At 40.2% G+C, this 14027-nt stretch overlaps 1 long non-coding RNA gene across 2 annotated transcripts; it reads right to left on the bottom strand.

The window, feature by feature from the left end:
- Positions 1-1004: 1004 nt before the first annotated feature.
- On the bottom strand, positions 1005-9166 carry LOC139791966 (uncharacterized). Of its 2 annotated transcripts, none has more exons than XR_011724108.1 (4): positions 8358-9166; positions 7453-7555; positions 2511-2619; positions 1005-1791 (listed from the first exon to the last, which is right to left on the bottom strand). It is a non-coding gene; the product is annotated as an uncharacterized lncRNA (long non-coding RNA). The 2 variants fall into 2 exon arrangements; XR_011724109.1 differs by having other exon boundaries at positions 8559-9166.
- Between the last annotated feature and the right edge of the window lie 4861 nt (positions 9167-14027).

Below are 14027 nucleotides of genomic sequence, written 5' to 3'. Positions count from 1 at the left end.
GGCAGCAGGAAAGGAACCTTCTCACTCTTTACAAACACTTGCAAGGAGGTTGTAGGGAGAGTGGGGTTGGTCTCTTCCCACTGGTGACAGAGGACAGGACAAGGGGAAATGGCTTCAAGTTGTGTCAGGGGAGATTTAGGTTGGGTAGCAGGAGAAAATTCCTCACAGAAAGGGTTGGGAAGAGGCTCCCCAGGGAGGTGGTTGAGTCTCCATCCCTGAATGTGTTTAAAAATCACCTGGATGTGGTGCCTGGGGACATGGTTTAGTGGTGGCTCATCAGGAATGGGGTAATAGGGTTAGGACAAGGAGCTTGAAGGTCTTTTCCAGCTGAGCAATCCTAGGAAACCCTCAGGGCAATGGTGATTTCATTGCACCTCTGACACAGCCCATGTTTTCCTGGGAAGCTGTGATGCTATTTGATGACATAATATTCATCCTGGAACACTTGCTCATCAGTACCTGGAATCCCAGCAGGAAAACATGGAGCTGCCACATGCCTCCAGCCTGACTTGCTTACAGTGAAACCATCCCAAAACACCTCTGGAGTGGCACCTCTCCAAACTTCCAAAGAGGTTTCTTGTACCCAAGGGTCAGGGTGCTGCCTGGAATGTCTCCTTCATAAAGTGACAGCTTTCAGCATGGACCAATTATGTTCTTCAACTGCTTTGTGAACATCAATTAAGTATTGGGTGATTTCATTTCCCCCATATTTATTACCTTTCCACAATTTCCAGATCATCAATATCCCTTAAACAGAGCTCTGCATCAGTTGCAATGACTTCTTTTATTAAATATATTCATAACTTCAGTACTGCTGAGATGAGGACTACTCATCCTATGTCATATTCCTTAAAAAAATATCTTTACTTTGGGTTTCATACCTTATTTCCATGGTGTCAGGAGTTTTAATGATGAAAACTGAGGAAAAAAATAGGCCCCGAGTTTACAAAGCAGCCACAGTTTCAAGTGAAAATTCTCAACCTGTGAAACCCTAAAAAAAAAACCAAAACTCTGCAGCCCCATGAGAAATCATCTCTGCAGATCACCATGGGACAAAAAGGGGGGAAATAAACTCACAAAAACCTGATTGGAGTAGCCACAGCCCACAAAACAATGAGATGTTCTAAAAAGTGTGATTTTTTACAGGTTTACCAATAATTTGCTACATAAATACATAAGCTGGAGAAAGCCCTAAAAGCTCTGGCCCCAACTCCTCCACTCAGAAGAGGAAGGGAGTTTCTCATACAGCAAGGTTGGATCAGACAGAGCTGATGGAGACAAATTTTTTGAGCAGCCAATTATTATAATCTCTATTTAAAGTTGTTTTTTTGGGGTTTTTTTTTGCCATACACAAAGAAGCAGGGAAAAGACAAATCCCTTTTAACTATCAGCCAAATGTGATTGCAAAGAAACAACCATCAGGAGTGGGATTCCACAACAGCCCTAAGGACAGGGGCTTTTCCAGGATATTTTAAGTGGAAATGTTTTTTATATGGATAAGGAGTTCTGTGCCAATAAGTGGATCCTTCTTGTTACTGTGACACCTGTGTCAGTTTAAACAACAGCAGAAATGACATTCCTGCTGAAACAGGAATATTCACAAGTTCAGTACTGCTGAGATGAGGACTACTCATCCTATGTCATATTCCATAAAAAAATATCTTTACTTTGGGTTTCACACCTTATTTCCATGGTGTTAGGAGTTTTAATGATGAAAACTGAGAAAAAAAATAGGCCCCAAGTTTACAAAGCAGCCAGAGTTTCAAGTGAAAATTCTCAGTCTGTGTAAACCTAAAAAAAAAACCAAACCTCTGCAGCCCCATGAGAAATCATCTCTGCAGATCCCCATGGGCCAAAAAGGGGGGAAATGAACTCACAAAAACCTGACTGGAGTAGCCACAGCCCACAAAACAATGAGATGTTCTAAAAAGTGTGATTTTTTACAGGTTTACCAATAATTTGCTACATAAATACATAAGCTGGAGAAAGCCCTAAAAGCTCTGGCCCCAACTCCTCCACTCAGAAGAGGAAGGGAGTTTCTCATACAGCAGGGTTGGATCAGACAGAGCTGATGGAGACAAATTTTTTGAGTAGCCAATTATTATAATCTCTATTTAAAGTTGTGTTCTGGCTGTTTTTTTTGTTTGTTTGTTTTTTGTTTTTTTTTTTTTTGTCATACACAAAGAAACAGGGAAAAGACAAACTCCTTTTAACTATCAGCCAAATGTGATTGCAGAGAAACAACCATCAGGAGTGGGATTCCACAACAGCCCTAAGGACAGGGGCTTTTCCAGGATATTTTCAGTGGAAATGTTTTTTATATGGATAAGGAGTTCTGTGCCAATAAGTGGATCCTTCTTGTTACTGTGACACCTGTGTCAGTTTAAATAACAACAATAATGACATTCCTGCTGAAACAGGAATATTCACAAGTTCAGTACTGCTGAGATGAGGACTACTCATCCTATGTCATATTCCATTAAAAAATATCTTTACTTTGGGTTTCATACCTTATTTCCATGCTGTTAGGAGTTTTAGTGATGCTCATGGAGAAAAAAATAGGCCCCAAGTTTACAAAGCAGCCAGAGTTTCAAGTGAAAATTCTCAGTCTGTGAAACCCTAAAAAAAAAACCAAAACTCTACAGCCCCATGAGAAATCATCTCTGCAGATCACCATGGGCCAAAAAGGGGGGAAATAAACTCACAAAAACCTGACTGGAGTAGCCACAGCCCACAAAACAATGAGATGTTCTAAAAAGTGTGATTTTTAAAAGGTTTACCAATAATTTGCTACATAAATACATAAGCTGGAGAAAGCCCTAAAAGCTCTGGCCCCAACTCCTCCACTCAGAAGAGGAAGGGAGTTTCTCATTCAGCAAGGTTGGATCAGACAGAGCTGATGGAGACAAATTTTTTGAGTAGCCAATTATTATAATCTCTATTTAAAGTTGTGTTTTGGCTGGGTTTTTTTGTTTGTTTGTTTTTTGGGTTTTTTTTTTTTTTGTCATACACAAAGAAACAGGGAAAAGACAAACTCCTTTTAACTATCAGCCAAATGTGATTGCAGAGAAACAACCATCAGGAGTGGGATTCCACAACAGCCCTAAGGACAGGGGCTTTTCCAGGATATTTTCAGTGGAAATGTTTTTTATATGGATAAGGAGTTCTGTGCCAATAAGTGGATCCTTCTTGTTACTGTGACACCTGTGTCAGTTTAAACAGCAGAAATGACATTCCTGCTGAAACCACTGACAGCTGAAACCAAACCAGTTACACCTTTAATAATCAGGATTTACAAATTACATAAAATTTGGCATAAGTGTTTGAACTGCCAAGATATGAGGTTAAATACTCTAAGTGGATGGATGACAAAAAAATAAATCTCTTGGATTGCACCCTCAGGCCTAAGTTACTCCTCGTAGACTAAGGATACTGCAGAGGTAAATTAAATTTACTCAAAGCCAGGGGAAAAAAAATAAAATAAATTCATCAGCAGCCTCCCAGTTTATTAAAAGTTTATCAGGTTCAGGAATACATTAGATCCCAGCCCATATAATGTGGATTATGACCTCTTTTTTATACTAGAAGTTGCTGCTTACACAAAGGTAGCTGCTGCTTCCACACACAAAAAGTTGCCACTTCCACACACAAAAAAAGTTGCCACTTCCACACACAAAAAAAGTTGCCACTTCCACACACAAAAAAAGTTGCCACTTCCACACACCAAAAACTGACACTTCCACACACAAAAAACTGACACTTCCACACACAAAAAAGTTGCCACTTCCACACACAAAAAAAGTTGCCACTTTCACACACAAAAAACTGACACTTCCACACACAAAAAACTGACACTTCCACGCACCAAAAACTGCCACTTCCACACAAAAAAAGTTGCCACTTCCACACACCAAAAGTTGCCACTTCCACACACAAAAAAAGTTACCACTTCCACACACAAAAAACTGACACTTCCACACACAAAAAGTTGACACTTCCACACACCAAGAAAGTTGCCACCTCCACGCACCAAAACCTGACACTTCCACACACAAAAAAAGTTGCCACTTCCACACAAAAAAACCTGACACTTCCACACACAAAAAACCTGACACTTCCACACACAAAAACCTGCCACTTCCACACACAAAAACCTGCCACTTCCACACACAAAAACCTGCCACTTCCACACACAAAAAGTTGCCACTTCCACACAAAAAAGTTGCCACTTCCACACACACCAAAAGTTGCCACTTCCACACACAAAAAAGTTGCCACTTCCACACACAAAAAATTGCCACTTCCACACAAAAAACTGACACTTCCACACACAAAAAACTGACACTTCCACGCACCAAAAACTGACACTTCCACCTAAAAAAGTTGCCACTTCCACACACAAAAAAAGTTGCCACTTCCACACACAAAAAAAGTTGCCACTTCCACACACAAAAAAAGTTGCCACTTCCACACAAAAAAAGTTGCCACTTTCACACACCAAAAACTGACACTTCCACACACCAAAAGTTGCCACTTCCACACACAAAAAAAGCTGCCACTTCCACACACAAAAAAAGTTGCCACTTCCACACACAAAAAAAGTTGCCACTTCCACACACAAAAAAAGTTGCCACTTCCACACCCCAAAAACTGACACTTCCACACACAAAAAACTGACACTTCCACACAAAAAAAGTTGCCGCTTCCACACAAAAAAAGTTGCCGCTTCCACACATAAAAAAGCTGCCACTTCCACACATAAAAAAAGTTGCCACTTCCACACAAAAAAGTTGCCACTTCCACACACAAAAAGTTGCCACTTCCACACACAAAAAACTGCCACTTCCACACACCAAGAAAGTTGCCACTTCCACACACAAAAAAAGTTGCCACTTCCACACAAAAAAAGTTGACACTTCCACACACAAAAAACGTTGCCACTTCCACACAAGAAAAGCTGCCACTTCTACACAAAAAAAGTTGCCACTTCCACACACAAAAAGTTGACACTTCCACACACATAAAAAGTTGCCACTTCCACACACAAAAAACTGCCACTTCCACACACATAAAAAGTTGCCACTTCCACACACAAAGTTGCCACTTCTACACAAAAAAAGTTGCCACTTCCACACACAAAAGTTGCCACTTCCACACACAAAAGTTGCCACTTCCACACCCCAAAAACTGACACTTCCACACACAAAAAACTGACACTTCCACACACAAAAAATTGACACTTCCACACACAAAAAGTTGCCACTTCCACACACAAAAAAAGTTGCCACTTCCACACAAAAAAAATTGCCACTTCCACACAAAAAAAATTGCCACTTCCACACAAAAAAAGTTGCCACTTCTACACAAAAAGTTGCCACTTCTACACAAAAAAAGTTGCCACATCCACACACAAAAAGTTGCTACTTCCACACACAAAAAAGTTGCCACTTCCACACAGAAAAAGTTGCCATTTCCACACAAAAAAACTGCCACTTCCACACACAAAAAAAGTTGCCACTTCCACACAAAAAAAGTTGCCACTTCCACACACAAAAAAAGTTGCCACTTCCACACAAAAAAAGTTGCCACTTCCACACACAAAAAAAGTTGCCACTTCCACACACAAAAAAAGTTGCCACTTCCACACACAAAAAACTGACACTTCCACACACAAAAAACTGACACTTCCACACACAAAAAACTGACACTTCCACACACAAAAAACTGACAACCCACACACAAAAAAAGTTGCCACTTCCACACACAAAAAACTGACACTTCCACACACAAAAAACTGACACTTCCACACACAAAAAAAGTTTCCACTTCCACACAAAAAAAGTTGCCACTTCCCCACTGACCTTCTGCAAACCTCTGAAATCTCAGCACACTCCTTGCACCAAGCTGCTGAGAGCTGTTATTTTCTAACTAATGTATAAAAATGTATTTTATAAATAATGTACCCACATAAATGAGGATAAAATGAAGACCCAGAAAGATTCGACACCAGGGAGAAGATCCCAAGGGAAACCTGGAACCAAACTCAGGTTTTTCTCAGTGCTCACTGCTGGGAAGGGCATCCCAGAATATGATGGTAGCTGCAAAACAACTCCTAAAGTCCTAAAAGCAACAAAACCCTTCAACCAGGAACACCAAGACGAAGGAGGGAAGGAGAAATTGTAGACAAACAGCTCTTAAAGTTCTGTCAGAGCTCAGCCTACAGCCCATTTTCACACTCAAGAGCTCCACAAACTCTTTAAAACCACCACATGAAGGCAGAATTTTCTCTCAGGCTTGCTCTCTAAGCTGTGAAGGCTTGAAATTATTTATTATTATTATTTATTATTATTATTTATTATTATATTTGTTTTATATTTTTATATATTTATTTTATATATGTATATAGTATATCTTATATATATTTATATATTTATATACATACATATATATTTATATATATTTATTTTACACTATATTTATTATATGTTTATTATTATATTTATTGTATTTATTATTCCATATTATTTATTATTATATATTAATTATTATTATTTATCGTTTATTATTTATTATTATTATTTAGTAGTATTGTTCATTATTTATTATTATTTATTATTTTATTTATTTTATATTTTATATATTTATTTTATATATGTATATAGTATATATTATATATACTTATCTATTTATATACATACATATATATTTATATTTATTTTACACTATATTTATTATTATATTTGTTTATTATTACATTTATTATATTTATTATTCCATATTATTTATTATTATATATTACTTATTCTTATTTATCATTTATTATTTATTATTGTTATTTAGTAGTATTATTTATTATTATTTATCATTTATTATATTTATTTTATATTTTTATATATTTATTTTATATATGTATATAGTATATATTATATATATTTATAAATTTATATACATACATATATATTTATATATATTTATTTTACACTATATTTATTATTATATTTTTTTATTATTACATTTATTATACTTATTATTCCATATTATTTATTATTATATATTATTTGTTATTATTTATCATTTATCGTTTATTATTATTATTTAGTAGTATTATTTATTGTTTATTATTATATTTATTTTATATTTTATATATTTATTTTATATATGTATATAGTATATATTATGTATATTTATAAATTTATATACATACATATATATTTATATATATTTATTTTACACTATATTTATTATTATATTTGTTTATTATTACATTTATTATACCTATTATTCCATATTATTTATTATTATATATTATTTATTACTATTTATCATTTATTATTATTTAGTAGTATTATTACTTATTATTATTAAAGCTGTGAAATTATTCATGTCTGATGCAGTCTCCCAGCTGCACCATAAATAAAAAAGTCTTCTTAAACCACATCTCAAGCTCCTTACCTCTCTCTGTAGATGCAGAACTCTCAGGCAGCCTTTTGGGGGCTGCTGCTTTTAGAGAACTGTCCATCTCTAAGTTGAATTTTTCTCCTGAGTATTTCTTTCTCTTCAAAATCCAAAAGAACAAGTCAAAAAAAAAAAAAAAAAAAGAAAAAAAAAAGAAAAAAAAAAAGAAAAAAAAAAAAGAAAAAAAAAAAAGAAAAAAAAAAAAAAGGCAAAAAACCTACAGTGCCCGTTAGCACAAGGAAAAAAAATATATCAAAAAATTAAGAATTTTTTGGATCTCAGAGTAAAGCAAATCCTCTCTGTCCAGGAGAGGAGAGGAAGCAGCCACTTCCCCTGGGTATATAAACACATGGCCATGATTCAGGTCAGATGATTTTTGACTCACCTGAGAGCTCAGAGGTTTTACCTGAGTCAGCTCCTTTCTGTGCCTGAGGGCAGAACTTCCAAGCAAAAATCAATTTTTTTAATTAAAACCAATCACTGTTCCAACATATTTTTGCCCAATATAATGAGAATGAGCAGAGCTGGGCATGTTGGTTTTTTTTTTTTTTAAATCTTTCCTTTTTTTTTTTTCAGAGAAGTTTCAACCTTGCTGAAATACAGATGTAGGTAAAGATAATCAAGGTTGATTTGATTCATCAATTAAAACGTTCAATATGGTATAAAACAGAGCTAATAAATAATAGTATGGTGTCAAATGCCCATAAACAACACAAAACACACATAATTTTACCAAAGTTAAAATAAAATTGTTTGAAATTAGCTGGAAAAAGACATGAAATGAAATGAAATGAAATGAAATGAAATGAAATGAAATGAAATGAAATTAAATTAAATTAAATTAAATTAAATTAAATTTAAAAAGACACTTGACCCATGACACCCACGTCTCAGGCATTAACCTGTGATTATGGCTTCTGAGCAGCTAAACCCCATTATTATCCCATTATTTCTGTAACTCTCTTCTCCTCAAGTCAATATTAAAAGAAATTTCTTGTTCTCATCTCCTTTTAGAAAGGAACCTTCCCTCTGCTTTTCTCCTGTTAGCAGCAACACGGAGGAAGGAGATGCCAGGGAAAACCCAACACAAACCCTGAGCTCACCACCAAGGACCAAGTAGTTGAGGTATTTTCCTTCAAAATGAGGAGATTTTCTTCTTTCTCCCCCATATTTCCTGAAGTTTGGACAATCCCAGTTCAGAACAAGGTGCTAGAGCTCTTCTGCCACTTACAAAGTTGGTTTAATGTAAGGAACTAGCACTGAAAATTCAGGATTTCTCTCCTCCACCCATCACTTCCCCTCTCTTCCTCCTAAAATAGAATTCCAGGTTCTCTGTATTAGAAGACATGGGAAAAAAAAAAACCCCAAAAAACCAAACAAGCAAAATCCCACAACCAACCAAACAAGAAAAAAACCACCTGAAGTCCAGCACTGCCCATTCTGTTCCTCCTAAAATAGGATTTTAGGTTCCTTACAGTAGGAGGCATGAAAAAAAACCCATAAAAAAACCCAAGCAAAATCCCACAATCAACTAAACAAGAAAAAAAACCCATTAAAAACCCCATAAGGAAAACACAGGTAACTCCTTTACAATACCATGCAAAGGATTAGGTTGGCATAAAGAAAGAAATAGCTTTAAATTACTGGTAAATACAGCCAAAAATAGCTTTATAGACTTCAGGGGGTAAAAGTCCTTAAACCTGCATGCAGAGAAAGAGACTTAAATTATTTCATAATAAATTCCTTACTATTTTTTAAAGAAACATATTATTTCATAATAAATGCTTATTCTTTTTAAGAAACCTATTTAAATTATTTCATAATAAATTGCTTATTCTTTTTAAGAAACCTATTTAAATTATTTCATTATAAACTGCTTATTCTAAGAAACCTATTTAAATTATTTCATAAAAATTGCTTATTCTTTTTAAGAAACCTATTAAATTATTTCATAATAAACTGCTTATTCTTTTTAAGAAACCTATTTAAACTGTTTCATAATAAACTGCTAATTATTTTTTTTAAGAACCATTCATTTCCCTACACAAGCAGCTCCTCCCAGCTTGGGACTCCCCAACATCCCCACATCATCCTCATCCTATAAATCACCTCTTTTTTTATATAAATATGGTTTATCTTTTATTTTATTTCTCTTATATAAATATATAATAATAAATCTTATATATAGTTTATCTTTTTGACCCATCTGCCCCTTGAACCAAGTGCAGGCACAGAGGGATCAGCAGCAAAGAAATTCAGATTACATTTCCAGCAGAGCCACCCCAACATTTTTTAAATTCTTTACTTGACACCTAAGTGGCTGCTTTTAAAAAAAGGAGGTGATTCAGCTCTTGGGAAGGGCTCTGAGCTCACTCACTGAGCAGTCCTCATCACCCCAGCTCCCAGGAGATGCTGGCAGCTCAGGAGCCCTTGTCCCTCAGGAGTGTTTCCTACCTCAGAGCATCCAAAATTTAAGGCAAAAATTCTCCTTTCACATTTCTCATGTGTTGGTGGCTGTATAATTTTTTTTTTTTTTCCTCCTCTAAGCTTCCATAGGGTCATTATCTTTGGGCTTTGTTCCCAAAGTTACCATCTGGCAAATGATGAGTTTCAGGTTCCTGTAAGCCTCACAATAAATATGTTTATAAGGTCAATAAAATGACACTTTTTTTTTTTACTTAAAGGCCCAAGATGCAATTTCATCAGGTTTCTAACTCCACATTTATGCTACAAAACATAAAACACCCTGGGGTGAGCACCCAAGCTGTGAAACAGGCACACACACACACAGGACCTCTCAAATACACACAGAGACTCAGCTGAGCTCCAAAAAAATCAACAAATCCCCACTAAATCCAGCTCCAGACCAAGGGGTTTCTCCACATCAAGCTCTTTCCATCATTCCACAGAAAAACCTTTCAATTCCACTCCATTTCTGATACAAAGCAACTTTAGAGAAGAACAAAGTGCCCTCAGCTTCTCCTAAATCTAAGGAAATTTGGGGACTACCTCAGTCCTCACACTTTAACCCCCCCAGGTGTCCTGGTTTGGGCCAGGATAAAGGGGATTTTCTGTCCTGTACTTTTGCTTTCAGCTCAGTCTCTTGTAAGGAGCTGCACTTGCTGAAATGAACAGCAAGTTTCTCAGTCAGTGGCTGCTCTGGGACTGATAACTCTGGGTGTTTAGAGTTACAGCTGGGAATGGGCTGCAGAACCAGGGACACTGCTCAGCTCTGAGGAACATTTTGCCCTCCAGAAAGAGTAAAAAGGTCCCACCTGAAACCTCCTTTGGGGAGGAACAGACAAGAGAGATGCCAGAATTGACCAAACAGAGGATTCCACCCCATACACCTCATACTCAGGAGAAATTTGAGGGATCACCAGGGTCAAACCCCTTCCTGCTTCCCCTTCTTCCCCTGTCCCTGTTTGCTTCAGCATCCTGGGAGGATTCCATCCCTTCCTCTGCCTGTGCTCCTGATCCATCCCAGCCTGAATCCCTGTGTTCCTGCCTCCAGCTCCCAACTGCTGCTGACCCCAGGATTCCAGCCTGGACTTTCCCAGGGCTGCCCTGCAGCCTCGGGGGTGACCTGAGAGTTATTGGGGGAAAGGGGGGAGGAACCTGGGATCAATTTTCCTGTAGATTTGTATAGATTTAGTCATTTTTCCTATTTATCATTCCTGTTTCATTCAAGCTGTGTAGTTTAGTTTCCAACCCATCAGTCTCTCTCCCTTATTCTCTCTCCTTTCTTTATCAGGGAGGAGAGAGAGATTAACAGAGAGAATCTGTTATTGGGTTTAATGGCCAGCCCAGTGTTAAACCCTGAGACCAGGTTAAACCTCCTCAGCTTTTTTTTTTCCATGTCTCCAACCCAAAACACAGAGACACACCCACAATTCCCATATCTTGCTCCCCTGCCCTCCCAGGGTGCTCTGCCTCCCCTCTGCTCACCATTCCTCTCCCTTTTCTCCCCTCCACCATCTCCCTCCTTTCCTTTCCTTCCCCAACACCAACCCCCAGATTCCCTCTCTCTTTTCTTACCTTAAACCAGAACTTCCCCCTCCCAAAAAAATCCACTTCCATCCCTTCCTTCACTTGAAACCCCCCAGACTCAGGTGCCACCCCAGGTTTTTTTCCCTAATATCATCCCCTAACATCCTTTCCCTAGTGCTGCTGGGGAAAAGCAACACAGCAGTCACCCCAAATCCTCTTCTCCCCTCTTCACTGCTAAACCAGCCCCCCCACACAACCCTCATCTCCTCCTCTGACACAGCTTTAGGGCAAACTCAGCTCTAGAACTCTCATTTCTTTCCCCACAGGGCAGTCAAACACTAGAGCAGACATCCTACAGAGGTGACTGAGGCCCCAAGCCTCTCAGTGTCCAAGTGGCACTCAGAAAATGCCCTTAATATCCTTTAATTTTTTCTTTTTGGTAAGCCCTGAGTTGCCCTGGTGGTTGGACTGATGATTGCTGGAGGCCCCTTCTAACTGAAATAATTTATTCTGTTCAATCCCTCAAGGCCAGACCTGCCTCTCCCCTCCAGAGAATCCCAGAATCCCAACAGGATCATCAATTCCAACTCCTCTCCCTGTGTAGGACACCCCCAGAATCACCCCAGAGCATCACAGAATCATAGAATCATAGAATTGGCTGGGTTGGAAGGGACCTCAGAGCTCATCAAGTCCAACCCTTGATCCACTCCCCCCGTGGTTCCCAGCCCATGGCACTGAGTGCCACATCCAGGCTCTTTTGAAATATCTCCAGGGATGGAGAATCCACCCCTTCCCTGGGCAGCCCATTCCAATGCCTGATCACCCTCTCCAGAAAGAAATTCTTTCTAATGTCCAACCTAAACCTCCCCTGGCACAACTTGAGACCTCTTGTGCCCTCTTGTCTTGCTGAGAGTTGCCTGGGAAAAGAGCCCAACCCCCCCCTGGCTCCAACCTCCTTTCAGGGAGTTGGAGAGATTGATGAGGTCTCCCCTGAGCCTCCTCTTCTCCAGCCTCAACACCCCCAGCTCCCTCAGCCCTTCCTCACAGGACTTGTGCTGGATCCCTTCCCAGCCTCCTTGCTCTTCTCTGGACCTGCTCCAGCACCTCAATCTCCTTCCTGAGCTGAGGGGCCCAGAACTGGACACAGGACTCAAGCTGTGGCCTCCCCAGGGCTGAGCACAGGGGCAGAATCCCTTCCCTGGACCTGCTGGCCACGCTGTTCCTGAGCCAGCCCAGGATGCCATTGGCCTTCTTGGCCACCTGGGCATCATCCCAACACTTCTTGCCCTCAGGCAGCTTTGGTGCTGGGACCACTTCCTTGGGGAGTTTTTTCCAGAGCTCAACAACCCCCTGGCTGAAAAACTCCCCCTTTCTCTAAGCTAAACTTCCCCAGGACATTTTTCTACCATTCCCTCAGGTGCTATTGTTGGTCACCAGAGTGACCCCATCTTTACCCCTCCCTTGTCAGGAATTCAGACATCACAGGAACAGATTGCCCAGGGAAGTTGTGGCTGCTCCTGAAAGAGCTCAAGGCCAAGTTAGATGAGGCTTGGAGCAACCTGGCCCAGTGGGAGGTGTCTCTGCCCATGCAGGGGGGTGGAAAGAGATGATCTTGAAGGTTCCCTCCAACCCAAACCATTCCATGCTTCTGTTTGCAGCCCAGAAAGCCAACTGTGCCCTGGGCTACATCCAGAGCAGCATGGCCAGCAGGGCCAGGGAAGGGATTCTCCTCCTTTAATCCACTCTCCTGAGACCCCACCTGGAGTTCTGCATCCAGTTCTGGAGCCCCTGTTCCAAGAAAGCTCTGGAGGTGCTAGAGAGTGTCCAGAGAAGGGCCAGGAGGATGCTCAGAGGGCTGGAGCAGCTCTGCTATGCAGACAGACTGAGAGAGTTGGGGTTGTTCAGTCTGGAGAGGAGAAGGTTCTCCAAGGAGACCTTAGTGTGGCCTTCCAGGATCTGAAGGGGCTACAGGAAAGCTGGGGAGGGACTTTTTAGGATGTCAGGGAGGGACAGGACATGGGGAATGGATCCAAACTAGAGGAGGGGAGATTTAGATTGGATGTTGGGAAGAAGTTCTTCCCCGTGAGGGTGGTGAGAGCCTGGCACAGGTTGCCCAGAGAGGTGGTGGAAGCCCCATCCATCCCTGGAAGTTTTGAAGGGAAAGGGCTCTGAGCAACCTGATCTGTGGGAGGTGTCCCAGCCCATGGCAGGGGGGTTGGAAACAGACGATCTTCAAGGCCCCTTCCAACCTTAAAAACTCTGAGTTTTCCAGAAGATCCCTATCTCCATAACCTCCTCACCCCTCTCAGGCAGCCCCTGGTTTTATTTTCTCTCCCTCAGGCCAAACCCCCCCCCCCCCTCCCCTCAGCCTTAGGCCAAGCGCCCTTCCCCCCCCCCACAATCTCCCCCTCCAAGCCTCCCCTCTCACTTCCTCCCCTTTCTCCCCCAGCCCCACACCCTTACTCTGACCCCAAACCCTTTCACCCACCTCCCTCAGCGCGGTTCGGTTCCGTTCGGTTCGGTCCTGTGCGGCCCAGCCCGGCCCCAGCTCCCTCCCCGAACCTCCGCGCCTGCGCCCGCTC

Source organism: Heliangelus exortis, chromosome 2 (genome assembly GCF_036169615.1).
Source record: "Heliangelus exortis chromosome 2, bHelExo1.hap1, whole genome shotgun sequence".
NCBI classification, from domain to species: domain Eukaryota; kingdom Metazoa; phylum Chordata; class Aves; order Apodiformes; family Trochilidae; genus Heliangelus; species Heliangelus exortis.
This window is presented reverse-complemented; position numbering and strand designations above follow the sequence as displayed.